The sequence below is a fragment of the Pinus tabuliformis genome, chromosome 3_1 (assembly GCF_031772625.1).
Source record: "Pinus tabuliformis cultivar Carrire ecotype Pingquan chromosome 3_1, CPIR1, whole genome shotgun sequence".
NCBI classification, from domain to species: Eukaryota; Viridiplantae; Streptophyta; class Pinopsida; order Pinales; family Pinaceae; genus Pinus; species Pinus tabuliformis.
Window position 1 is genome coordinate 39,396,049 of NC_142301.1, and position 27,136 is coordinate 39,423,184.

Below are 27,136 nucleotides of genomic sequence, written 5' to 3' on the forward strand. Positions count from 1 at the left end.
GAAGGTGCTAGAACTAGGGATGTCTGATGGGCTTCTGGAGGTCTACGGTCTAACTTGTCGCCACGCGCACTTGTGATCCCTTCACAACCTGCTGTGTGTCTTCTACGCAGCCCTACTCATGGTGTGACCTGTATAATAACCGAGATCCTTGCTATTTAACCAATTACTTAACTTGTGTGTGTAAGATTTATGGTTATTATAGAATGTTCAACAATCATAACCGTGCACGCGATACATAAATGAATACAAACATAAAGAAGATAATGCACAACACATACATAGAATTAGGAATCAAATTCTCTTTTATTAATCTTCAATCTTGCTTACAAACTTGACACTGCCCTATGCACTCAGCTGCAGACTCTACTAGGCCTCTGCCAACTTAGCTACAAAGCCTCTTCCTACTACTACAACTCAAGACACTTAGAATTCTACTCTAAGCGTTGACCATTCCTGCACTACTTTTCCTATCATCTCCTCCCTTTACAACTTAGATCCTCGCTCTATTTATACAATCCCGTGCAATACATAAACGAATACAAACATAAAGAAGATAATGCACAACACATACATAGAATTAGGAATCAAATTCTCTTTTATTAATCTTCAATCTTTCTTACAAACTTGACACTGCCCTATGCACTCAGCTGTAGGGGTCTACACACTCAACTGCAAACTCTACTAGGCCTCTACGCACTTAGCTACAAAGCCTCTTCCTACTACTACAACTCAAGACACTTAGAATTCTACTCTAAGCGTTGACCATTCCTGCACTACTTGTCCTACCATCTCCTCCCTTTACAACTTAGATCCTCGCTCTATTTATACAATCCCATCGTCCACGAACCATGGGTAGGCTGACATGACTTTACATTACATTACATTACTTTAGGGTGGACAGCTCTATGACTTAGCCTCTACTTCGCGCTCCACGCCTGCAATTTGCAGAGTCTTACAAAATCCTTGACCAAAACTTGGGATTTGAGCCCCAAAACCTACTGTGGGGGGATTCCATGCCTAATAGGCCCCCAACACAATCATCGTGACTCGTCCCAAGTCACTCTCTAGGTGTGGCAATCTTGGCATGGAGCCCCTCCATCCGATCCTGTGCTGCGCGTAGGTCCGTAGTGCACTGTTCTATAGTTTGCTGGATCTACTTGACTCTTTCGGCCAAAGTCTTCCTGTCAGGGGCAAATCACTGTCTTAAGGCATGCATCACCTTCATTTGTGTGAGCTTTCCTTCGATGTTTGTAGTGATGAGGAAGGTCTCATCAATCCAAGGCTAGACGCGCGCTTTAAGGACTACCTCTTTCTATCACGATGCATCCACCTGTTCCTTCAATGCCTTTGCCTGCTGTAGCTTTGTGAGCCACTAGGTTAGGACAACTGTCTGCACCATTCCAAGCACACTATCATACTACACTTGAAGCTCCCACGCCTCCGTTTCTAGGTGCTATATGTTGGGGTCCTCCTGTAATGAAGTGAGGATCACAAAGGATTTTTCCAACATAGCAGTGTAGTTCTGTACTGCCTGGCTTATTTTCTCCAGCCATTTTTTAATAGCGCCAGCGCACTATTCCCTAACTTCTAGGGGTGTAGAGGACTGTGCCTTTAATTGCAGCTCAGAAATCTGAAGGTTGAGGTCCAGTTGTACCCTCATTGCTTCCTCCTTTACCTCGTGGAATCCAGTGGCTAATTTGTGGATATGCACGCCAACTGGTAGGTCTACCATGATTTCTAGCTCTGGAATGTGGTGACATGCTTCCTCTACTATTTTTTCCAACTGCTGATTCTGTACAGGTACTTCATCGCATTATAGACCAAACTGCTCAATGTTGATTCTCTATTCACTGAGCATTTGTACTGTGCGTCCTTCCCTAGTGTGGAGTTCTGCTGCCGCTCCGTCCTGCAGCTGATATAATATATCCCACAGAAGGGCAGCCAAGTTTAGGCCAAGTCCCTTGATCATGCCCACCATGGCTCTATCCTCCTCGCTTTCCCCTATTAGTGCTCCTTCTAGCAACACTATGGTGGTGGCTATTTTTGTGTGTAGCACGTGCTCCACGGCTGATGCCCTTGCAGCACCGTAAGCGGCTACTATTCCTTCCTGTGGGGGCCACACCTGAAGTTCCTGCAACTATGCCCTGAGGGCCCCCAACACATTCAGTTTCTCCATCATCCTTTCTTGGGGTGCTTCCTAGTTGACCTCATGAACTGTGTCACCAATGTCATAGAGGTCACCCTCTATCAATGTAATTAGCTCAATGTCCAGTTTGGAAGCCTTGGCCTTCTTTCGTGGACCTGACTACTCCACAACGTGTAGCCATTTTAGTTGGGTGGAAATCATCCTTGGGTCCACGCCTTCTATTGTATCTGGTCCTTGTCCTGTAGAGACATTCTTTCCCCCTTCCTCCTGCGTCATGGTGGCCCCTGTTGCTTGTGCTACTGTTGCTCTTTCGGCGGCCTTTGTCTATTCTGTAGCTGCCTTTGCTACCTCGTGGGTGGCCCTTACCTCCACGGCTGCTTGTTCATTGTGCCTCTGTTGGGCCAACTTTGTGACACACAACTTGGTTTCCTCCTTCTGCTTCTATGCTACTATTCTATCCCTTTCTACCAGATCTGGGGCAAACCACTTGGAAGGCCATGATTCGAGCGCAGAGAATATGGCATCATCAAATGCGATGAAAGGAATCTTGGTCCAGTTCTGCATTGGATCCTTACGTGCCTTGATATACACATTGTGCATATTTGCCTTGAAGTCTGCAAATCTTCGTACACTATTTTACACTTTGGGGGATGGGCGTGGCCTCCTATTAATCCACATCCAGATGCTCGCCTCCATGAGCACCCAAAAGATTTTAGTCTTGCGAATCCGCGTGGCATCCTTTGTAGCCCAGAGTGACGCATATTTTGCCATCTCTGGCAAGTCCTGTTCAAGATGAGTGAACTATCTGTCCTTAGGTGGTTCCCCTATCACCAATAAAATGGACAAGAGAAACCATGCATAGTGGAAGGTCTTGCCCTGCTCTTGAGCTTCCTTATAGTTGGTGAGGAATTCTTCATGGAGGAATTCAACCCAGTTGAATTGGACCCCCTCTGCGCATTGTTCTGCCAATGCAACAACTAGCACTCGTACCTCATCTCCTTGGTATTTTCTCATCACCTTCCCAGCCGGTATTTGGGTGGCGATGCACACCACTTTGTCTTTAATTCTACTAATTGCATAGCCTCTCTTCTTTCTTTCCAATTTATACTTCTTCTTCATGGCCTCTATGAGCGCAAAATCTCTGCTTTTACTAGCTATCTCCACGGGGTCATGTCCCTTACAGGGAAGCCAGGAAATCCTATGTATAAGCTCTGCCATGATGGGAATAGGCTCCTCCAGCCATAAGTACCCATCGTGCACTAGGCAAAGCAGCTACTTGATGACAAAGATCATGAACGGTGCGCGGTGAAATTGCGAAATCCATAGTAGGTGGAGTAGCCCAACCTTATCCACACCGCACAACCTTTTCTGCAGCTCTAGCACTGTAACTAACCCCTCGCTCGGTTTGATGAGGTTCTTCGTCTCCAAATGTGGGAAATTTTTGCTGTCTACGAGGTCCCAGTCTTCAAATTTCATTGTGGGCACACATCCAAAGACCGAGCCTTCAAACAAAATTCCATCTGGGGGGAGCAGGGTTTGGAGCATGCTCTTAGGGACATCCAAATCATTGGGTACTTTAGCTTTCCCTTTCCACGGAGGAACGTACTCAGGTAGTTTTGCTATAGTGCGAACCGGCTGGATGTCTTCTTCCATTTCTTCATCCACCTCTATCTCATCTACGAGAGTTTGGAGGTCCTCCTCCTCATCATCTGTCTCAAGGTTGACAGCCTTGTCCTTTTCTTCCATGGAAATTTTACCAAACTGCAGATTTTGCGGGGACATGTGGACTGGTCCCGCTGCCTGTTTATCCTTCTTGGGCCTCAGCATCCGAGGTGATTTCAAAATTTTCGGTGCATCCCCCACATGCACCATAGGGCTCTGTGCGGCTTCCTCGGTGGTACTCTCTACAAAACCGACACCTCTCCTGGTAGTTGTCATCTTGTTCGATTTGTCTGTGGTTGTTCGTGAACTTGGGGGCTCAAATACCGCTTGGCGCTCAACACTCTGTGCTCTTTGTAATAGCTCAAATCTCAATCAAACAAGTGTTGTCTCATGGCCAGCCTTAGGAGTTTTATAGCACCTTTTGAATTTGAATTTGACTGTTCCCTCCACTTCTGAGTCATTAATGCATTCTTGGCGGCAGATCGTCCCAAATATAGCTCTTAATTCATGTCTTAATTGCTCGTCGCTCGCTCCCTTTTGCCTTACATTGGACATCTCATCATGAACATTGATGCCAATGGTTACTTCCCAGTGTACCTATGCAGTAGCATAGCCCCCCATTCGTGGGCATGAACCTTGTACCGTGTTGATTCTGCATGCACCTCCTTCACCACGCAGTTCCGAAATAGACTCTTTTAGATTCTCATGCTCTCTTTCAACTGTCTAGAGCACTGAGACTGTGCTCCCTATGGCTAGTTAGGTGGTCACACCATCTATGCAAGACTTCAATTCGCCTTCTAGTATAGTCTGTGGACACTCCTTACTTTCCCTTGTGGCAGTCGGTGCCGCATGTTTGATCTTATGTGGTGCACTCCCCTTGTTACTACGTTTGGTAAGGTGCGATCTTAGCCATGGTAGCAAAATCATAAATTCTTGGCGACAATATTTTAATACCGCGGTATGACCATCCGTATCTTGCCTTGTCTTCCTTGGTTTATCGATGAGACATGCTTGCGTGACCTTGTTTTCCAGTCTTTTGATCTGAGCATCCATCAACATGCTTTTCTTTCTTAATCGTACCCGATCTTCTTTGAGTTTGTGAAGTCTAAGGTTCCCACATTGAATGGCTTCCTGAATCCTTATATAGTCATCCTCGCACAGTTGTGTGATTCCTACGTCTTGATCTTCGTGCGCTATCATAACTGTGGGAGCTATTATGTGTGGATTCCTTTGGGTATTCCTTTCGAAAACTTCGGTTTCTACTCTGTTTCGTGCCTTTGGAAACATCTCTGTTCTCGGGTTTTTGCACATGGTCCTATAGGCCTAGCAAACCACTGGCATGTGCAAGTCCAAATCAGTTCGTCTCATCCGATGAACCTTTTTGAATACTCCATGCACCCTAAGGAACACCTCTTCGTGGAGGATTGGTAACATGCATCGCCTTTCCTACTGCTGTGGTTTGTTCCGATTCTTTAGGTGGGGGCTGGTGTGCACTTGTGCGGATTGTAAAACATATGTCTGTACCCATCGGGAAAGGTGGTCACACAAGTTGTTCCAACCTAGCTAATTGGCTTTCGTTCATAGCTGGGGTTTTCTAAAATGTAGGCGCATCATACTTCTACATCCGTGCCAGTCTTCAAACATTCCTTGATGCATACCTCACCATTGTGCAAGTGTTGCATGCAGTGCCCACTTCAGCGCATCGAACCACTGCTACTCTGGTACTGCACATTCGAATTTTCTCATAAATTCATCCACCACTAACAATCCATCATATGTTGGCAGCTCCCTTGCCTCTATTGTTACACAATGCAATGACCTGATCATCATATTGCAGTTCAGTGTTGTTACTTCGTGTAGCTGATTCTGCCATCGCTCTATCTCTTTGTCTAAATCCGAAGTGCGGGAGCTTTCGCGCTCCCACGAAATCCTTCCATCTGTAGTCAGATTCACCCAAACCTCTCCTTGTGCAGTTATCTTGTAGATACAGTCGATATCATCATCACTATCATAGTCATGCACTGATTCAGTGTATTGTGCTCCTTCGGCTGGATCAGGTGGTACTACTACACGTAGTGACTTTTTCTCAAAGATCATTTTGTGCTTCTTTAGATTTATGACTCCATTCATATCAGTAGCCCAATCTATTCCTAATAGCATGGGATAGGGATTGTTGTCATCGACAATCTCTATCACTTAAAAATCCGCTTGCGTGCTCGCGCCTTCAGTATCGACTGTTACCCCTTGAAATATTCCCATGGGAAAAATATTCTGTTGGTTTTCCATTCGTAACTAAATAGGGGACCACTGTAACGCAGGTCTTCCCATGCATTCCCATGTTTTCTTTGGTAGTACATTTGCATCTAAACCCAGATCCAGAATTACCCAATCCATTTTGTACTCATCTATTTGCGCCATCAACCTCATTTCCCTTCCTGTGCACAATGCATGCTTTCCAAGTTTCCAGACCACGTGCGGTTCTCTTGACCCCACGCACCTAGTGATAAGTTCTTGTAGCCCTTTAACTGCCTTGTTGTCATGCAGCAGTTTCATGCATGTCTCCAGAAGGGTAGTGAGCATTGAAGGATCCATTGCTGGTTCTATTTGATCTTTACTACCTAAAGTGGAGGCCTCCGTGAAGCTCTTCTTAGCTTCCATGAATGTCTCCTTTGTGCTTCTATGTCAAACTCGGGTTCCTTTGTAGGGGCCTTGCGAACCCACGCACTATCTTCTGGCTGCTTCCCTTTATCATCTCCCGTGGCCACACCACGCCTAAGCATCCTGTTTACATTTGGGTCTTCTTCACGTGGTTCACAGCTCATCATTTGTAAATTCTGGGTTGGAGGGGGCTGGAGTACCCCCTTTTCGCGCATCTTCACTATTAGAGAAGGGAAATCTTCTACCTCATGATCAAACTGATTACAATACCAACTTGATATTCTAGTCGGGTTCGTACAATCATGGGCATAATGCCCTGGCCCTCTACAAATGTAACAAGTTATATGTTCATGACCCCTTCCTGGTCCCATTCCACCTCAACCTTGACCGTGCCCCTAATACCCAGCACACACCATCCCTGCATTTGGTTCAAAGGCTTGCGTTTCGATCTGCACCCTGTAGGTAGGAGTCCGAGCCATCATTAGTTCGTAGCTTCGATAGGTGTGTTCATCGTGACCTACTGACCTCCAGAAATTACAAAACAATTTTTGGGACGTCTGTGTATAATTCTGAAATAGATGATAGTTATCTATGGTATTTTTCCTCCTATCTGGTAGATCGTGCACCATAATGCAGACACCATGCTCGGCCCCACCTATGCCTCCGGTATTAATGGCATTGGCCCTCCCCCTGCCAAGTAGTTCGCAAACATTGGATAGTGGTCCTTGTCATGTCCTTGGCCTTTGCATGTTATGCACCATACTTCCTCGCACACCTCTAGCCAAGTTGTCCTATCTTGTTTCGAGATTTGCATCTCTCGACATAGATTCTACAGTTGCATGTGGATTTTTTGGACTCCCAACCTAGGGTCTTGTATAGGGGTCTCATGAAACCTCATTTCCATCTCCAATGCCTCGGCCTGGGTGGAAAGTTTTTGTTGTGACAGCGCCATCCTTAAGTGTGGCATAAGTGAGGCCACAAACCATGTGTGATGTTGTGCATCCATTAATGTCATATCGGCTTCACGGATCGTACTCTTCATCCTTTTGTCCAAATCCCAGGGGGTCTCACTCGAGAGCATCGCGATCTCCTTAAACTTGATGATTGATTGTGTCTCTAATTTTGGCCTTCTGAATTCCCTATTCAGCGTGGTCTAGATCTCTACAAACCCTGCATTCGGCTGGTCATTAGAATGCTTGATATACCACATTAATGTGTGATTCTACAACGCACTCACCAGCATATCCTTTTTCATATTATCATCCACAATGCCCTGTGCTTCCCATACTGCTCTTACCATGAACTAGAATTGGTTTGGATCTTCATTTCCTACTCCTCTGAACACCGGCAGCTTGATCGCACTCGCCATACTCAACTCCGGTGGTGGTAGAGGTGGAGTGGGTGGAGATGGAGTGGGTGGAGATGGAGGTGAGGGGGGTGAAACGGGTGGCGATGTGGGTGGGGGTGCTAAACATGAAATTCTCTATCTTATCAAACTGACCACACTTCTAGAAGATACTTTCGTGAGCTCCTCCTCTCTTTCCCTTGAGGGTGAAATTAAGGAACTGTTTTCCAACTCCTCACTACTTCTGCTTCTGTAGATCTTTCCGCTTCGCGTAGTACCAAACATTAATTTATTCGAATAACCTTCTTTTCACACAATAGCATCTTAATCCAAGTGTTCAAAGATTTAATATACTTACCTCACGGTCCCTGAAGGAAACGTCACTCTGCCTCGCTACCTTCTCTTCTGATGCTTCTAGTCTGTGTAGTTGTTCCAGAGTCGACACTATTGGTGTGTCGAGCCTACACCTTCCCTGGCTATCTGCTAACTTTGTGATCCACTCATACATCTCAGACGAAAAAGATGCAAAGAAACTTTCGTGGATTTCAGTGTACAAGTAGCGATCTAACCACTATTCCTTAGATACTCACGGATTTCTATTTTCCTGCACCATGAACTCGTGAATTTGCTTGTCCAACTACTCTTCAATTTCTTTCTTTGTAGGATTCCATTGGCACGACATCAAACATCCTTTATGTAGATCTCGATCCCACCAATAGAACCATTTTTTGGCTTGTATGGGCCTGACCCAGGTTCAAAAGTGATTTAGCCAAGAAAATCCCAGTACTACTAACCCTTTCGGCAACAGTCCATAGAGCGTGGACTGAGGTCTCACCCGAAGTAGTATGGGAGGGTGTTAGAACCATGTTTTTTCACCCTCGGGATGTCTGATGGGCTTCTGGAGGTCCACGGTCTGACCTGTCGATACGCGCACTTGTGATCCCTTTGCGACCTGTGGTGTGGCTTCCGCGCAGCCCTACTCGGGGCGTGACCCATATAATACCAAGATCCTTGCTAATTAACTGATTACTTAACTTGTGTGTTTAAGATTTATGGTTATTATAGCATTTTGAACAATCATGACTGTGTGCACAATACATAAACTAATACAAACATAAAGAAGATAATGCACAACACATACACAGAATTAGGAATCAACTTCTCTTTTATTAACTTGAACCTTGCTTACAAACTTGACACCGCCCTGCGCACTCAGCTGTAGCGATCCATGCACTCACCTGTGGAATCTACTAGGCCTCTGTGCACTCAGCTGCAGAGCCTCTTCCTATCACTAAAACCCAAGACACTTAGAATTCTACTCTAAGCATTGACCATTCCTGCGCTACTTGTTCTATCATCTCCTCCCTTTTACAACTTAGAGATTCGTTGTATTTATACAATTCCATGGTCCGCGAACCATGGGTAGGCCAACATGACTTTACATTACATTAGGGTGGATAGACCTATGACTTAAACTCTACTTCGTGCTCTGCACTCACAATTTGTGGAGTCTTACAAAATCCTTGACCAAAACATGGGCTTTGAGCTGCAAAACCTATTGTGGGGGGATTACATGCCCAACAGATTATGCATTACAACAAATGAAATAGTTTAGATGTAGAACAAAGGTTAAAGAAACATGCATTACAAGTGTTAAAGATCAGTCTTTCAATAGATACAATACATGTGTGAAAATGTTATGGCCTGTTAACATGCTTCTCAATTAAGAAAAATTTCCAAGACGCATCGTTACACCATACATCACTAACCCCGTCAGTGGGGTGTTGGAGTCACTACTTACTCCTCAGAGAAATGATTATAGACTCTCTTGGCTATGTGGGATGAGCTGAGGTGAAAATACCTTCACATGTACAAATGACGGGATATTTATAGCCAAGGGTGAAACTGACCCTTATGGTTGTTCGACTACCCTCATGACCATTTGACTTCCATGACTCTTCGACTTATATGACTCTTTGTTCAACAAGTGGGTCTCTTGGAATTCCACGTTACATCACATTGATTGACAACAAGCCCATAGTGGAGATGTGGACGACATGACTCATGATGTGACTCGACATGACTTGACATGACAATGATGGTACATTCATGTTGCTGGATGATGGATATCTTCATGGTGTATCATAGCTTCATCTCCGCATGGCGAATTGCATGGAGTCTTCAATGGTCCTTGGTTCACTTGATAAAGCTTTAGCAATGTTGTTCCTTACTTGCATGTTGGAAGGCTTGACAAGATCATTTGTTCATGAAGGTGCATGTTTGTTGCATTCATTTTCTTCACATGCTTCGTTCATTCGCCCATTGGTGAACCTGTCATTCTGCATGTGCTCTCTTAGTTCATCCTATTCATCATCTTGTCATGTTCATTGGTGTACCCGTATCTACAATCACTCATGATGAAACGACATAAAATTCAAAACCTCCTAGTCCACCATGACACATGATCATTCAGATGCAGGTGACCAGGAGAGGCAATAAGGTCATGATACAGGATGATGGCTCCGGGCAACTACTGATGAAAACTACGCAAGAGCCACTGAGAGATGGTGTGATGTAGGAAATGTTCCCTCTGTAGATATAGGTAACCCCTCTAGCCCAAGAGTGGGTCTAGTCACAGCAAGACAAAACAATAGCTAATTTCCTTAAACAGTGATTGTTGAAAGAGCCTACCTCAAATCAGTGTTCGATGGAGCTTTCGTTGCACCACTTTAGCTATCGTTTCCTTTTCCTCGATGAGTGATTCACTTGAAACAACACAAGAGAACAACAGAACACATAACACAACACAAGAATGATCTATTTAACTACAGAGTCAAGGAAGCATAAGCTATCAATTATATTTTACACATGACATAGGAAATCACCATTGATTGTATTAAAATGAATAAATGCAAAGCTTACAACCAAGCCTTGAAGTCGCAAGCTTCCTCGAAGGGTCTAGCCGGTATGTTTCTTCAAGAATTCACTATCAAAAAGGTCTTCCAAGTGGCTGATAACTCTCTCTCTCGCTCAAAAGCACTAGTACAAGGCTAAGGCAATCCACAACCAATTGCTAGAATATCAGCAATTGACAATGCAAACTATCAATCTCAGACCAAAGCTAACTAATTTGCTCAATACCAAAAAACTAGTTGATCATAGTAATGGGGAGTGCTTTTATAAGAGGAGGAGCCTCCATAAATGAGGGAGAGGGATCTTATCCCCAAGGGAGGTTTCTTAAAATGCGGAACTACCATCTTAAAGGAGGAAAAGTGAAATTCCTTGACCCAACAACCAGTTCCAGAACCACCCAGAAGCATTCTGTTTGAACTAATTCACCATATATGGATCATTGAAAGTCATACACTAAGACTCAGAGATGAAATCGTGGGGAAACATTGTATTCAGAGCCATCATCGCAAGAAATATCTTAAGGACTTGCAACGAGCCCTAAAATCTGACTGTCGCAGAGAACAGATGTACCCCTACGATGACGTCGTGACTTTCTGGTTCATTACATGAAATCGTCACAGGTAGAATGAGGTTTACTTGTGACGAAATTGAAAGACAGGTAAAAAGGGTCAATATTCAGGATTAAAGAGAATTTGTTAATATTCTTGAATGATTGGGAATATGTGGACATATTTATTTGAGGTATGACATAGAGAAGATGTCACTCAAGGACTGACTTTATCTGAGATCAGGGGATATGAGGCCAGTTACAAATTACTATGTAACAGATGCCCCCTAAAGCATGAAGGCCAGGAGAGTGGGAGGGGTGAAATTATTTACAAAATCATAACCGAACTAGAACACCATCAATGAGAGCCTGCAGGCACAAGTACAACTGATATCTCTGACAGTGAAAGAAATACATGTAGTCTAGGCATGGGCGTAGCCATCCAAATGACAGATAGAATTGGTCTATGGTATGGACACAGCCATCCAGTCGAAAAGACCATATAAAAATAGAGGTATGGTCGTAACCATCCAGAAAGACTCATGTATGGGCATAGCCATCCAATCACGAACCAATCCACACAACCTGAACTTATGTAATCTTAGTTCGGGGTCTTGAATCCCAACCGGTCATAGTACAATTTCTAATATGAAAATAGATGTGCTGAAGTCGAGCATACTAGAAAATCGCTTGATTACCGGCCAATGATGTAAATCATTAACACGCGCGATAGAGACCACCAGTAATGTCAATGGTTCTCAAGGTACAGTCAATACAATCTAAAAAGTGCGAAGAATGATCTGGAGTCGAGCACTTGTGGAATCACATGATCGAAGACCAATAATGTAAGCCTGTCGTCGAGTGCGAAGAACTTGCCATTGAGGCATGCAAGCTCCAAGGTACCCGGAAGGAATCTCAAGATCAACTCCCTAGATAATGAGTTGATGTCGACAAGAAGCGACCCGTCGTAGGAGGGCCATAATGTTTCCCACATCAATGACACGAGACAAGGAACAAGATGAAGATGGATGAAACAGAGAATCAGAGGAGGAGGTAAGAGTGAAAACTGCAGAAGGATTAAACGCTTGAACATATCTAGCGACACGACTCGGGAATGCAGCAGCATTTTGGTACCAAGGGATTAGAGGTCTGATGGGGACAACAAGGATCAAATGGAATGAGGCAAAATGACAAACCTAAACCCTGGAAGGCCAATGATGATGTGAGGATATCCCAAACCCAGCGAGAAGCAAAAGTGTCGATGTTCAAGGGTGACTAGCTGCCATAGGTAACCAATGGAATATTTCCAAATTTTTCCCCACCATTGCTGGCGACTACCCCAATTATTTTTGAAAAACAAGCTTGAAGAGGATAACATATGCTTGCGATATAAGTTCGTCCTTCGAACAAATCAAACCTAGTGAAATTTTAACGAGCCCTAGGGAGGAGAAGCTCGGGTTTCATCATGGCGACGAGTCCAATGTCGTTAGGGTTTAACGAGTTCGACATAGGTAAAACTCGGCATGTTTAGAGATTTTGAAAAAGACATAGAAAAGAAAACTCCAAGGAGGCCCTTTTCATAAGTTTGTGTCTCTCAAGCCTGAAAAGGTAGAAAACGATACTTGAGAGAACCGCTTGACCATTTCAGTCAAGGAGTACTTTTCGTAAATAATGTTTCCAGTCCGAAAAAGTAGAAAACTTACTAGAGACACGACGTTTCGTAACCAAGAACGAGCTCGAAATGAAAAGGGCTTGGCCATATTTTCATTTTTAAATGGTCGGAAAAGAGTTGAAAGCAGAACTCATTTTTATTCTCTTTAACAAGTCAAAAAGGGAAAAATACTCGACAATCTTTTCATCTTTTACGAGTCAAAAAAGAGCTTAAAGAGGACTCGTGAGAAATTTTTGCGGTATTTACCAAGCATGTATCAACCAGGACCCACATCCAACACACCTGTTCTTGCACAGAGAAACCCAAGCATAAGACCCATTCTACAAGGATACACGATTAATGTTAGAAAACCTAAGTCAAAAACCCTAAAACCATAACCAAAACCCTAAAAACTATAGTAAAAACCCAAAAAACTATAGTTAAAGCCCTAAATTTCAAAAAAAACTATATAAGGCATATGGTAAAAACATAATTCACCTTGTTTTAGTTTTTAACCGTGGTAAAACTCTAAACAACGCATACCTTGCAAATTTGAGTGGTGGATTTCTGAAGTTGTGGTGGTTCATTTTGTTCCAAACCTTCTCCAAGTAAGTATCCTGCCTTTGCCTTCATGTTTTGAGTGCTTTTAATTGTAATTTCATATGTTTTGGCTAAGTTTGGGAAGGATTTTTGTTTCAAAAATTTGCCTTGGTCATCGCAAATGTTCCCCTCAGGGTTGCGATGACTGTGAATTCCAAACGAGCCAAAATTAGCATCATCGTAGGAGAGTGATGTACTCCTGTGACAATTTGAGAAATTGTAAATTGCTAAAATCAGACCGTCATAGCTATTTTAAAAATAGTTGCGACGAGCACGGAAAACACAAAAAAAAAATGTTTTTACACCATTGTAGCATATAAAAATGGATTAAATAGTTTCTAATCAGAGAATGTTTGTAAATGTAGGGTGAAAAATGGCATTTTCGTGGCAAGAACGCGCACATGATGTAGATTATGAGAGAGAAGCAACTGATCCTCAATGCTTGCAGGTCCTTCGGAACTACAGATTGATCAAATTCTTCCTAACGCCGCTATTGAGAGCGCAATTAGACCTCCTAGAATTCTTAATTCGCTCATGAAACCCAACAGAGGGTAAATTCATCATCCGAGGGTAGGAGGTTGTGTTTGACTCTATAGACATATATTTTCTTACTGGCTTATCATGATGAGGGGAGAGACCCTGCATGGGTGATGTGCGGATCATTGGAGAATCCTTAGACATGCTAATTGCACGAGCGTTCCCAGGGGCACGAAAATCACCCACTTGCAGGAAGCTATAGAATCTAACAGTAAATGATCTGTCATTGCATTTATTGTTGTTCACAATCACAAGAGCAGCTGGTTCTCAGGCTCAATATGAGGCAAATAAACACAACTGCGGTTAGCTTTAGATTGCCTTAATCCTACCATGTTCGACTAGGTAGAGGCAATGTCTATGAATATGAAGAGGCAGCTAACTAAATGCCAGCGAGGTGAGACGAAGCAGTTCAGGTACGGGTCAATTCTGCTACCGCTCATGTTGGATTGGGTACCCATACTTAAGTTACAGGACATGCGAGTAGGGTGGCTCAGACCATGGGAGACCTGAATCACTAGGTGGGCCCATGTGATGCCATGAGGAGGCGGCGGCCAGCCAGTATCATGGGGTCCTGACTTCATGGAGTGGCTGCATCATCAGCAGGTAGTGGTTGAGGATTGGCCCTATGCAGGTACGGATTTCAGGGGAGATCTGAACATGCTACTTCCACTTAGAGAGCAATGGGATGAGAGAGGTAACATACTTGGATTGACCACCAAACTTTTATATTTTAGTTTTTTATTATTTTTGGATTTTAAATGTATATGCCCTAATAATTATGTTGAATTTTGTAGATATCGAACCCGCGAGACCGGTGGGTCTTGCTCCTATGACTCAGAGGGAGAACAAAGAGCTTTCCTTGCCACCTCCAGGTGGTGACGTAGAGGAGGAGATAGCCCGAAACTTGGAGGGCTTGACCGAGGGGATCCCCGACTACAAAGGGTTTGGGGAGATCCTGCGACAGTACCAATGACACACCATGGGTGTGTCGAATAGGATTCATAGACTGCTCAGATGAGTAGTTTGGGCAGTGGTCTGCTATAGAGAGCAGCACACACAACAGTAGTTGTTATAGCTCCAAATCTCACTCTAGATGTTTGTGATGCTGCACTCATGGCCTAGGGAAACCCCTCCTTCCAGACTTGGTCCAAATACTTAAAAAACTGTGTTTTACTCCCTATACATGACATTGCCCTGAGCTAAATGTGTGTACACAGGTTTGTGTATACCCAACCCACGTATATGTCTTAAAACACTTAAAAAGATTAAATCTCCTTAATTTCGGGCGGAGATCGCGGGTTTTACCTGTTGATTACCTATTAGTGCTCGTGGCCCAACTGTTCCCAACGAATTCCCAACAAAAAAACTACTTTGGGAGAAGTATAAAAGGCTTCAATGGGAAGGCCTAAGGGAGGTGAGGATAGAGAGAAAAATCACTCTTTTGAGATTATCCCAGATCATGTCTGAAGAACCTTGTGCTTCTAGCACTTCCCCCCATTACAGGAAACCCTTGTTTCCTTGAGTTATGATGTATTTTTGTTGAGATATCCTTGAGTGAGTTATGGAAGTACCTTGTTGAAGGCTTGAGATTGGACAAATCCGGAGGATGGTTCCTCTTGGAGCATGCGAAAGGAAGACTCAGGTAAAATCATTCCTTTTTTTACTTTAGTTATCTATAATAAAATAAACACTTGTCTTGTTCCTAATATGAATCTTCTTCATGCTTATGATATCAATGTTATGATGTACATATGAATGGTTGTTTTTAATTGCATAACTAACTACCTTCCAATATGCTATGAAGTTGATTTCTTTATGATGTTTAGTCCATATACTACTATACTTTCTTGAATTGATTGTTTTGTAGGTTGAAGGAGCAAAAGGAACTCCAAGAGGGTTTGGACCCTAGCTAGATATTCCCAAACGAAGGACCCCCAAGTGCACACCTCTTTCCGTAGTTTGTTTATATTAGCATTATGGTTGTGTGGAATGCTTGTTTTTATTTATAGATAACCCCCGCTCTGCTAGGGTATAAACCCAAGACCCTAGGGGACATTCTCCCTTAATAGAATTGGTGACTCCACTAGGGACAACAGTATTGTTGTTCCTAGTTTTGGTTTGTTCAAGCCAATCAGGGCTCAACTATTTGTTTGCTTGCTATGATTGAGTACTCTGTTCCTGCAGGAAATTCAATTGTAAGTTTGATCAATTTCTTCAGGTTGTTTTTTGTTTTTTCTTGAAATCTGTTATATACACTATTTTTTTAGTTTACAGAAGTGTATGTACGCATGTTTCCTCAATCCAACCCGCATATACGCAGGTTTCCTTGAGCTGAATAGCATATACATGCAGCTGTGCACTAACACAATCGTGTATACACTAAAATTTTCAAGATTTTCCTCAGTCTTTATTTTTACAGCAAGTACATAATTTCAAACTCTCTTCGATTGTGGAAAGTGTTGGTCTTGTTGTGTTTTGTTGCAAGCGTCATCGTTTTGTTTAAACACAAGATTTCTTGCTAGGAATCTTGGCTACTCTGATCTTCCAGGGCAGAAAGATTGATCTCAATCTTTGTGTCAATGTTTTTTTGGTGACCTTTTTGTTTGCATGCCAAAACTACATCTTTGTGACCATCTACTTTTCTTGCTTCCCGAAAGTTGTTGATTGACACTTTCTTGAAAGTTGTCTTTTTGATCTTGTGGTCTTTGTTGCCAAGCTCTTATTGCTGCTTTCGATTGTTAAGAGCATCTTGAAACACATCTTTTTGTTGAGTTTTCATCCATTTTTGTGTTGTCAACTTGCAAAGTGTTTTGTTGACTATTCTTCAATCATAAAGTTTCAGTCTTGTTGAGAGCACTTTTGAAAAGACATTTTTGTTTTTGCTTTTGAAGAAAACTTCTTGAAAACTTTGTTTTGCTTTCTTGAACTTTGTTTTGATTTAGTTTATTTTTGTGAATGAAAGTGCATTTTTTGTTTGTCTTAAAACTTGATTTTAGTTTAGAGACGAAAATGAGCATTAGCAACTCATATTCCATCTAAACATCTTAAGTGGCAAATTAGTATTGATAAACAAGTTACTTTCATTTCTTGATTTAGAGTAGTCTTAAGTTTTGCATCAACATGTACTCATTGCATTAGGATAAATTTGTGCATCTTTTCAGGGCATCAATAGTTTTGTTAACTTTTGTGAGTGTGAAGCTTGAGTAAAAGAAAAGAAAAGAAAAATTTGTTGCTTTCTTAGAAGTTCCTCTGAACCTAGTAGAAATTTCTTTCATCGAAGAACAAAAACAAGTGCATTTGCATATAGTTTGGTTTTTATTAATTTACTTTGCGTCAAAACACCACAAGTTTCATTTCTACTTATCCCTTGACTTAAAGAACAGCCCATTTAAAAACAAGCACTAGTTAAAATACACTAAAACTTTTTTATAATTGTCAAGTTAGACACACCAACAAGTTTTAGGATATTTAGGGCCTTGGATTAGGCGAGTGGAAAGAAAACTCTCCAAGGCCATTTTAAACTGTCAAACATAGGAGTCTGAATAGTGAGTGCAAATCCAATAGTGTTAGGAAGACCAGGAAAGATCCGGTTATGGGAGTTAAGCACGAGGGCTTTTGAAGATAAGGAAGAGAGATACCCCCTTTCCTACTTGTCGGATCTTACCTCAAGACTGTTCCGCCTGGCTTCTAATACAAGTTGGTAACCTTAGTTTCTTCTCCTAGGGATCTACATAGGTGGTTATGGAGGGGAATCCCATGGCACTTGAGGTCTACATTGTATCACTCTCAATGGTACTACTGGAGGGCACCTTTTTGAAGCTTGGGGGCTTGCACCAACGCAAGCTATTGTTAGGAGGTCAACATAACTTCCTCTATTACCTTCGCTGGTAGGACTGGGCCGTCATTATCCCAGACTATCTTCAGAAGATCCCTTACTTCACTTTCTTGTATTTTGGTGTCTGGTCCTCATCACCCGGAGTGGAAATACTTGAAAGTTGTTTAACTGGCTGACATCCTTTAGGGACTTTTTAGTGTGTGATCTGTGCTCTTAGTTGGCCTGGATTTCATTTTTTCTTGAGTCTTTAATTAGATCTTAATAAAAAAATCAAAGTGGCTGACTAATCACCTAGACGGTCTCGAAGACTTCATGGTCTTTCACCACCAAGTTTAGAGCCTTCTCCTAGAAGGCGCAGAGGTAATACTGTTGGTCGGTTTCATTCCGTGGCAGCTAATGCATCAGGGATTGACCCTCCCCTTGGGGGAATTAGTGTTCAAGATAGGCCTGGTACTTCCGCAGAACAAGAGAGGAACACTCCAGTTCTTTCTCGAGTTCTCTTTCAATCAAAAGATAACATAGAGGTAGAAGAACTCCAAGAGTTGCTAGTGGCTCCAAATTCTCCCCTACCTTCTAGCTCTCCAGACGTATTACAATACGTTGGGACTCCAATGAATAGACTGTCAAGTCCAGGTCATATTACACACTTACCATCAATGACCACTTCTGGAAGCATGGCTTCTACCACAAGTACTACAACTATGTAGACTCCAACATCTGTATAAGGGGGAGGAACTATATCCATCCCTTTTGCATCTTTATTTGGGTCTTTTGCTAGCACATATTTAGTTGGGTCTACCTCCATTCCTTCTACGAGTGAAATTCCCAAGCCAATGTTTTTAGTTTTGGATTCTTCCCGTTTGGCACCCATTCACAGGGTATTTCGTCAGTTCCTTTCAGTGCCTCCACATCCATGATGGGTGGGTTGGTTTCATTTCAGGGTTTTCCTTTTGGAAGTGGTCATATACCACATTCCAACCTGATGATAGGATCTATGCCTTTTTCCGCTACAGGAAAAAGTAGTAATCCCTTTCAAGGTTGGACTAACCCTACAGTTAGTGGCATGGGAATTGGGAATCCGTTTTTTGGCCAAAAATGGAATAGGTTGTACTCCACAGTTAATGCGTTTCAAAGAATTCCTCCCTAGCTTTTTCTTGGAATCCTTATCAGGGGTTATCAACTACTCATAATCCTTTAGGAGGAAGCTTCGCCGGTTACAAAGGTTTTTTGGCCAGAGTTGGTCAAACTCCGAGTTTTCCTGGATCACAAGGTATGCCTTTTGGTTTAGTTGGTTCTACTGGTTACTTCAGGCAGCCTGGTGCCTTCCAAAATCTTAGCCAGTCTTTTCAGAACTTTGGGAGCTCCGCCCAGTCTGGGTGGAATCCCCAAGGTCCTCCTAGGCTTCCTTTTCTAGCAATGTTGAACTTTCCAGATCTCACGAAATTAACAAACGATCCAATCAAATATAATCTGGGTTGGCCTCCGGTCCCAACCAAACTCTTTTTAGACATTCCAAATTTCAAGGGGAAGGGTGGTGAAGACCCGAGCGACCATGTCACCACATTCCATTTGTGGTGCTCATCAAACTCCCTTATCAATGATTCGGTTAGGTTGATACTTTTTCAACGCACCTTGACTGGTAATGTGGCCAAGTGGTTTATAGAGTTTCCAGGGGGTAGCTTTACATCTTTCGCTAACTTAGCTAATATTTTCCTAAATCATTTCCAGTTGCCCATCCGTTATGATGTTGGAACTTAACTTTTGGCCAATTTTCGTCAGGACACAACAACTCACATTTCTGATCATATTCAGGAATGGAGACAGAGAAAGAGGCTCATTAAAGCCAAAATCCCTTCGAAATACTGTCTCGAATGGTTTTTGAAATCTTTACAACTTGAAATATCTAAAGATGTCTCCCTATCCAGAGTCTAATCTGAGGAGCAAGCTATTTTTAGGGCCCAACAATTAGAATTGATTTATTCTCAGTCTGGGATTCTACAAAAAATCTTGCCTGATGCTCTCGGGACCAAGGTTGATATAGAAAAGTCAAAGCTAGGTCCCCATGGGGATGGTATCGTTGGATCGGTAGACACAAATGCGATGAACCTATTGAGCCAATTGTAGCAGTTGTCCTTGCAAACTGCTCCTAACAACCAGGTCACATCGTCTAACCCTTCGTCTTCCCAACCATCTTCAGTTAATGCCGTCCAATCTGCCAACCCAAAAATAAATCAAAATTCCAATGGGAAGAAGAAAGGATGAGGTAAGAAAAAGAATCAAGATGAGAAGACTGACGCAAATAAATCCTGCAATAATGCTGGTGGTGGTAGAAATGAGTCTAAAAGGAAAGTCAAGTTTTCGTGCAAGTTATGTAGTGGAGACCATTTAACTCATCTCTGCCCAAAGATTCAAGACACTCAACACTTGTTAGGGAAGGAAGGGACTTCTACTTCTCAAGCTGTGTTAACCAACCCTTTTCCCCAAGGGCAGCAACTTCTTGCTGGCGCAAATTCAAACCTTGGTACCTCCGCAGGGGGCAACTAGGAAGGGGAGAAATCATCAAATGTTTTCATGATGGGTTCTAATGTCCATGTGGCCACTCAATCGTGTGATTATGGTGAAGCTAAAATATCCAAGGACAAAACTACTCTCAAAAGTACCGACCTTCATATTGAGCGACCCCCTGTTGAGACTATACCACGGATACCGAAAGGTTCCGCTAAATGCGTGACTATCAATCCAAATGCTAGGGTTGCCCAGAATTACTCCATTTTTGAGGATCTGGCTCAGAGTTCGTGTGCTATGTCTGCTTTAGAGGTTCTCCAGTCATGTCTAGCTCAACGAAGTGCTTTACCTTCGACGATAGGGGTAGTTGATCCAAATAACTCTTTAGTGCTCACTTTCGACATGTTCAATGTCAAAAAGCGACTCCCTCACCACATCGCTTTTCAAATAAAGTCTACATACCGGAAAATTAACATTTTTCGTACCCTTATTGATGAAGGAGCTTCCACGTGTGTCATGTTGATGTCATGCTAGAAGGCCATCAAATTTCCTTCGGTTGTTCCTTCACCTACCCTCCTGACTGCATTTGATGGGCATTCTCATAAGCCACATGGGATTATCCTGGCCTTTCCCATATGTGTTGGGGGGAAGGTCATTAATATTGAAGTAGAAGTCATTGATGCTAACTTAGACTACAATCTCCTCTTAGGAAGGAACTGGGTATATGAAATGGACGTCGTTGTTTCGACTCTGTTTCGTGTCATTTACTTTCCTCATGAAGGGAAAATCATTAAGGTTGATCAATTGGATTATTGTCCAGTTAATCCTCGAGCAACTTCGGACTCTATTATTACTTTAGTGGATAACCCTTTTCCTCCTACTGAGAATCTAGGAGTTGGGATGTATTCGTCATTAATGGGTACTTTTGATTTTCCCTCTCCTATCGCTAGAATTAATGTCGTTTCGTCATCCAAGGAGTCTTCACGAGAAGGGTTCTTCCAAACTCATTATTTTTCAGACCCTTGGACCTTGCCTTCACCTACGACCACATTAGCTGAAGGACAAGTTGGTGGAATGGCATTTCCTATGTCTGTAGTAGAGCTTAGATATCAGTTTATCGTCAACTTTGCAGACAGCGATTCTACTCCTTTCTTAGAGGAGGAGCTAGATGGCAATGTGGCCCCGGCCTGGACCCTTGATTCTACCTCCGTTATGGACTTTTTAGACATGGTTTTACCATCCAAGGAAGCAATCCTAGAAGTAATGATGGTGTACATCGACCTTGGGAAGATTTACACCATCGTTCATATTTTCTTCCTCCATTGCAGGAAGTAGAATCTAGATTCTCTGAGCTCTTTACTAGTGATGTTTGTACGATATCAAATCCTTTGGCTCCAGCACACTTTCGTGCTGAAGGTAATATGTCGATGATTTAAAAAATGATATCTATAAACATCTCTATGAACCCTAGCGTGATCGAGAATCTCTTCATCAGAGCTAAGTGTTCCCCTGAGGAAATTCAAATTTACACCGACCTGTTTAAGGAATTTCGAGATGTATTCGCTTGTTCTTATGAAGAAATGCCTCGCATTGATCCATCCATAGTTCAACATGAGATCAAGACGTATGAAAACACCAAACTGATTCATCAAAAGCTTCAGCCGGTTAATCTTAGGAAAGCAGCAGCCATTAAAGCTAAAGTAGAGAAGTTGCTCAAGGCGGGTTTCATATACCCTGTTCCTCTTACCGATTGGGTTTCTAATCTAGTCCCTTTGGATAAAAAGCAAGGAACAATCTGAGTGTGCATTAACTTTAGGGACCTAAATAAAGCTTGTCCCAAAGATAATTACCCCACACCATTTATTGATCAGATTATTGATGAGTGTGCAGGCAATGAAATTTTCTCCTTCATGGATGGTTTCTCCGGTTATAATCAGATCTCTATCCATCCTGAAGATCAACATAAGACAGCTTTTATATGTCCCTGGGGTACCTTTGCATACAGAAAGATGCCTTTTGGTCTTAAAAATGCTGGAGCTACGTTCCAGCGGGCCATGTCATATGCTTTCCATGACATTAAACATATCATTGAAGCATACTTCGACGATCTAGCTGCTCGTTCTTGAAAGAGAATTGATCATCCTAGTCATCTTCGATTGGTTTTTAGGCGATGTCAATTTTACAAGATCTGGTTGAATCCCAGTAAGTGCATTTTCACGGTTACAACTAGTCCATTATTAGGGTTCATCATGTCAAATGAAGGGATTCAGGTTGATCCCTTCAAGGTTGAGGCAATAATTCAGTTGCCTCCCTCGTCTTCAATTCGACAACTTCAAAGTCTTCAAGGGAAAGCTAATTTCTTAAGAAGGTTTATAGCGAACTATGCCAATATTACTAAAGGATTTATGCGTTTGCTACATAAAGGAGTTCCATATGTGTGGGATGACTTTGCATAGTGGTCATTCGATGCCTTGAAAAAAGCATTAGTCTCTTCCCCGCTTCTGAGTCCACTGGATTATGGTAGGGACTTCCTTTTATATCTCACTGCAGCAGAATCAACTATAAGTATGGTTCTCATTCAGGAAGACGATGCTCTCATGGAACACGTGATTTATTATTTAAGCCGAGGCTTGATAGGTCCCTAAATTCACTATTATCCTATTGAGAAGTTGGCTTTGGCAGCTATCCATGCTGTCCAGCGGCTCCGCCATTATATCTTGCTACGCAAAACTTTTGTCTTAGCGTGGTCAATCCATTTCAGTTTTTCCTCAGTAGGCAAGTGATTGGGGGCAAGTATAATCGATGGATATTCATTTTGCAAGAATTCAATCTCAAGTTCTTGTCCACCAAGTTTAAGAAATATATGGTTTTTATGGAGTTAATCTCCGAGCTACCTTGTGGAGAGGATACTGTTTATGAGGAAAGTTTTCCTGATGAAAATTTTGTTCCTCATCTCTTCACTCGACCCTTGGTATGGAGATATCATTGTCTATTTCTAGGCTTCGAAGTTTCCCTCTACTTTCTCTAAGGATGAACGTCGAAAATTACATCACCTGGCTAAGAACTATCTCATCATTGGTGACACATATATCATCAATGGGTTGATTCAATCCTTCAGCGTTGTTTAACCCTAGAGGAAGCAGAGTTAGTACTTAATGATTGCCACAGTGGAGCTTGTGGTGGTCATCTTTCAGGGCTTGCTATAGCCCAGTGTATCTTGTGTGTCGACTATTTTTGGCCTTCGCTCTTCAAAGATTGTGTTGAAGCGGTCAAAAGCTGTCACCCCTGTCAAATCTATACTTGGAAGATGTGCACACATCTAGCTCCTCTTTTCCCCATTGTCACTGTCAGTCCTTTTACTAAGTGGGGTATTGATTTTACAACTTGTAATCCGCTTTCAGCAGCGAATCACAAGTACATTATCGTGGTCGTAGAATACTTCACCAAGTGGGATGAGGCCATGCCCACTTATAAAAATGATAGTGAAACAACGACATTGTTCCTTTTTAATCAGATTATCTCAAGGTTCGGTATCCCAAGAGAGATTGTCACTGATCATGGCAGTGATTTCCAGAACCAACTAATATCTGAATTGGCTCTTAAATTGGGTTTCCGGCAGGATCACTCATCTCCATATTATCCTCAGGCCAATGAACAGGTTGAGGCAGTGAAAAAAACCCTTAAGATGATCCTGCAAAGGACAATCGACAAAAATCGGTCCAATTGGCATCTTATGTTTTATCCGGCTCTTTGGGCATACCAAACCTCCGTAAAGATTGCTACAGGTTTTACACCTTTTTAGTTAGTTTATGGGTTGGAATCTATCTTTCCTATTGAATGTGAAATTCCATCTCTTAAGTTAGCTATTGATCTCCTTCTAGAGACCTCTAGTCTCAAAGAGTGCCTCCTTCATTTGGAACATCTTGATGAGCAGCGTCGAGATGCCGCCACAATCAATGAGGCTCATAAGAAAAGGGTTAAAACTCAGTATGATAAAGCTGTGCATCCTCGAGTCTTTTCTAAAGGCAACCTTGTCTTGGTCTATGACTAAGATAAGGATGCCTTGGGGGTAGGAAAGTTCAAACCTATGTGGTACGGTCCCTTTATAATTAAACGAGTTTTAGAAAAAGGGGCGTAAAGAATTAATCAATTTTGAAGAAAACAAGTTGGCGGAGCCCCGAAACGGGCTCTACCTCAAGAAGTACTTCGCTTAAGTAGTAGCTAGGCAATGGATTCTTTGTACATTTTGTATATTTGTACATATCTCATCAAGGGTTTTTTGATATCGACACTTTTTGGTCTGCTGTGGCAGGTGTTGATGGATGACTTGGTCTATTTTGGATTCGCTGATGGTGCTAGTCGACACACTTGGAACCTTGCTTTCGTAGCTTGGGTAATCTACTATCCAACAGGTCAATTGATGGTGTCAAGGGGAGTATGCATTGGTTCCACTTCAAATAATATGGTTGAGTATACTGCCGTCATTAATTTACTATCCAAAGAAATTTCTCATGAAATCGATTCATTGGTAGTCTATCTTGATTCACAATTGATAGTGTCACAATTGAATAACATTTATCGAGTAAGGGATCCATGTTTATATTGCCAGTATTTAAGGGTGAGGCTGTTGCAAAGATCATTTACTTACATTAATTATTTGTACGTTCCAATATCTCATAATTGGTTAGCTGATTTTATCGCTAATCAAGCATTAGACTGGCATATCATTCATTCATCACAATAAAATCAAGCATCAAAAAGTCAAACTGTATATATATATATATATATATATATATATATATATATATATATATATATATATATATATATATATATATATATATATATATATATATATATATATATATATATATATATATATATATCTCAAGTGTACATAAGCGCGTCCAAAATATTATACAAAAATTGGGACTCAAATGCCCATAATCATGTCCAGTACATCTAGTGCCCCGGCTCAGGATGAACGACTAAGTATGCAACTACTGCTTTGGCCACACGCCTATGAGTGCGAACCCAGTCTCATGGCATGCCAACCACATGACGCTGCATATCTATAGGGAGATCCTCTATGGCCTCCATCGATACTCAGTGAGTTAATCTCACCAAGTGCCGCTGAACAGTGTGTAGAAGTCATTCTGTGTCTACAGCCACCTCTTCGGCTCCTCGGCCGTGACGTCCATGACGTGGGAACCCATCTGGTTGCACTAGCCCAATATATGGAACATGATCATCATTTTATTCATTTGAATCCTATCAAAAATATTTTTCAAAATTCATTATTATATTTGAAAAATAAAAAAAAATCATAAAAATCATAAAATTAAAAATATTTGTTACCTATGTCGCCCCATGCTATAGTTGGTGGAAAAGCTAGATCTGGATCTCCTCGGAAGTCCAACCCAGCATAAGGGTAGTCATCTATGTCAATGATCTACTACTCCCACCAAGAGAAGAATTCATCGTCAAAAGTAGTATGTGGGACATCCCCACCTCCTAGACATTTCATCAAGTCAACCCACCTGCCCATTCGTGGATCTTGTGGGGTGCTGATCGAAATCGGTACTCTAGGATGAAGAGCTGGGACCCTCTCAAAGAAGAAAGAGCACAAGATAGTTATGTATCTGAAGTTTTTAGTCTGTCCCTTCTTAATAGAAGTAAGCTGGCTCTTCAGGTTGGCGAGAAGAGGAGTACGCCAATCGAATACGGTGGTGAGATAGTCGACCGCCAAGCTCATGGCTAGCCGTGATGATTGGTGCAAAGAAGTTGATTCGTTCACTCTAGCTATGGTAAACAAGATTATTCTCAATGATAGACTCTCCACATGTTTGATTGGAATTTTACCTCCAACCATTTTAGGATGACCCGGGCAATAGATATGTAAGTAGTCCTCGATCAAGAGACTGCCTTGTGACCTGCCCGTGGAATGTACCACCTCTCCCCTTCGAGAAAGGCCAGTGATGAAATAAATATCTTCAACCTCTATTTTGAGCGGCATCTGATCGATCATAAACGCGTCATCCTCGATGCTCCAGTAGTGAATGAGCATGTCAAGCAGGCGGGTGTTTGCTTTCATATTTGGCATTTTAAAGAACTTTAGCAAACCACACCCTCGTAAGGCATCTAAAGCATTTGGATCATTCATAACCTCATCATCCACTAAGGTATGCTCTCTTTCTCTCCAAGTGACTGACATCCTGAAGAAAAAATGAATTTGGACCATTAGAATTTCTGTTTGAAGTTTTCATGGCGTATACGTGGGTCCCTTTTACACACAGTCCCATGTATCCAACCCACGTATACACCATGAATTTTTTTTTTAACAATAATTCAAGGTGAAACTTAAATTAAAAATTCTAAAACCAATCACAATGGAATGCAAGTTAAGTTTAACGGTTACCTGGTGATTTTGGAACAATTTGAACAGTCGGTTTTGGTGAATGGCAATGCTTGCTCCTTTTGCTCCACTTCTTTGCTCTCAAACCAAATGATGATAATGGTGAGTCAAAAAACTATTTTATAAGCTTTGAAAATGCAAAAATTTTTCAAATCTTGATTTTGTTTTGTCTCATGTAACTTTTAACTCGGGAGTTTGGAATGTCGAGAATGGTTTGATTTTCAGGACATTTTGGATGCTTTTTCGACAGTTTCGAGATGTTTCCATGACTACTGACCTGTCATGGTAGGTATTGTTTTTTACTGACATATAAGTTAGGGAA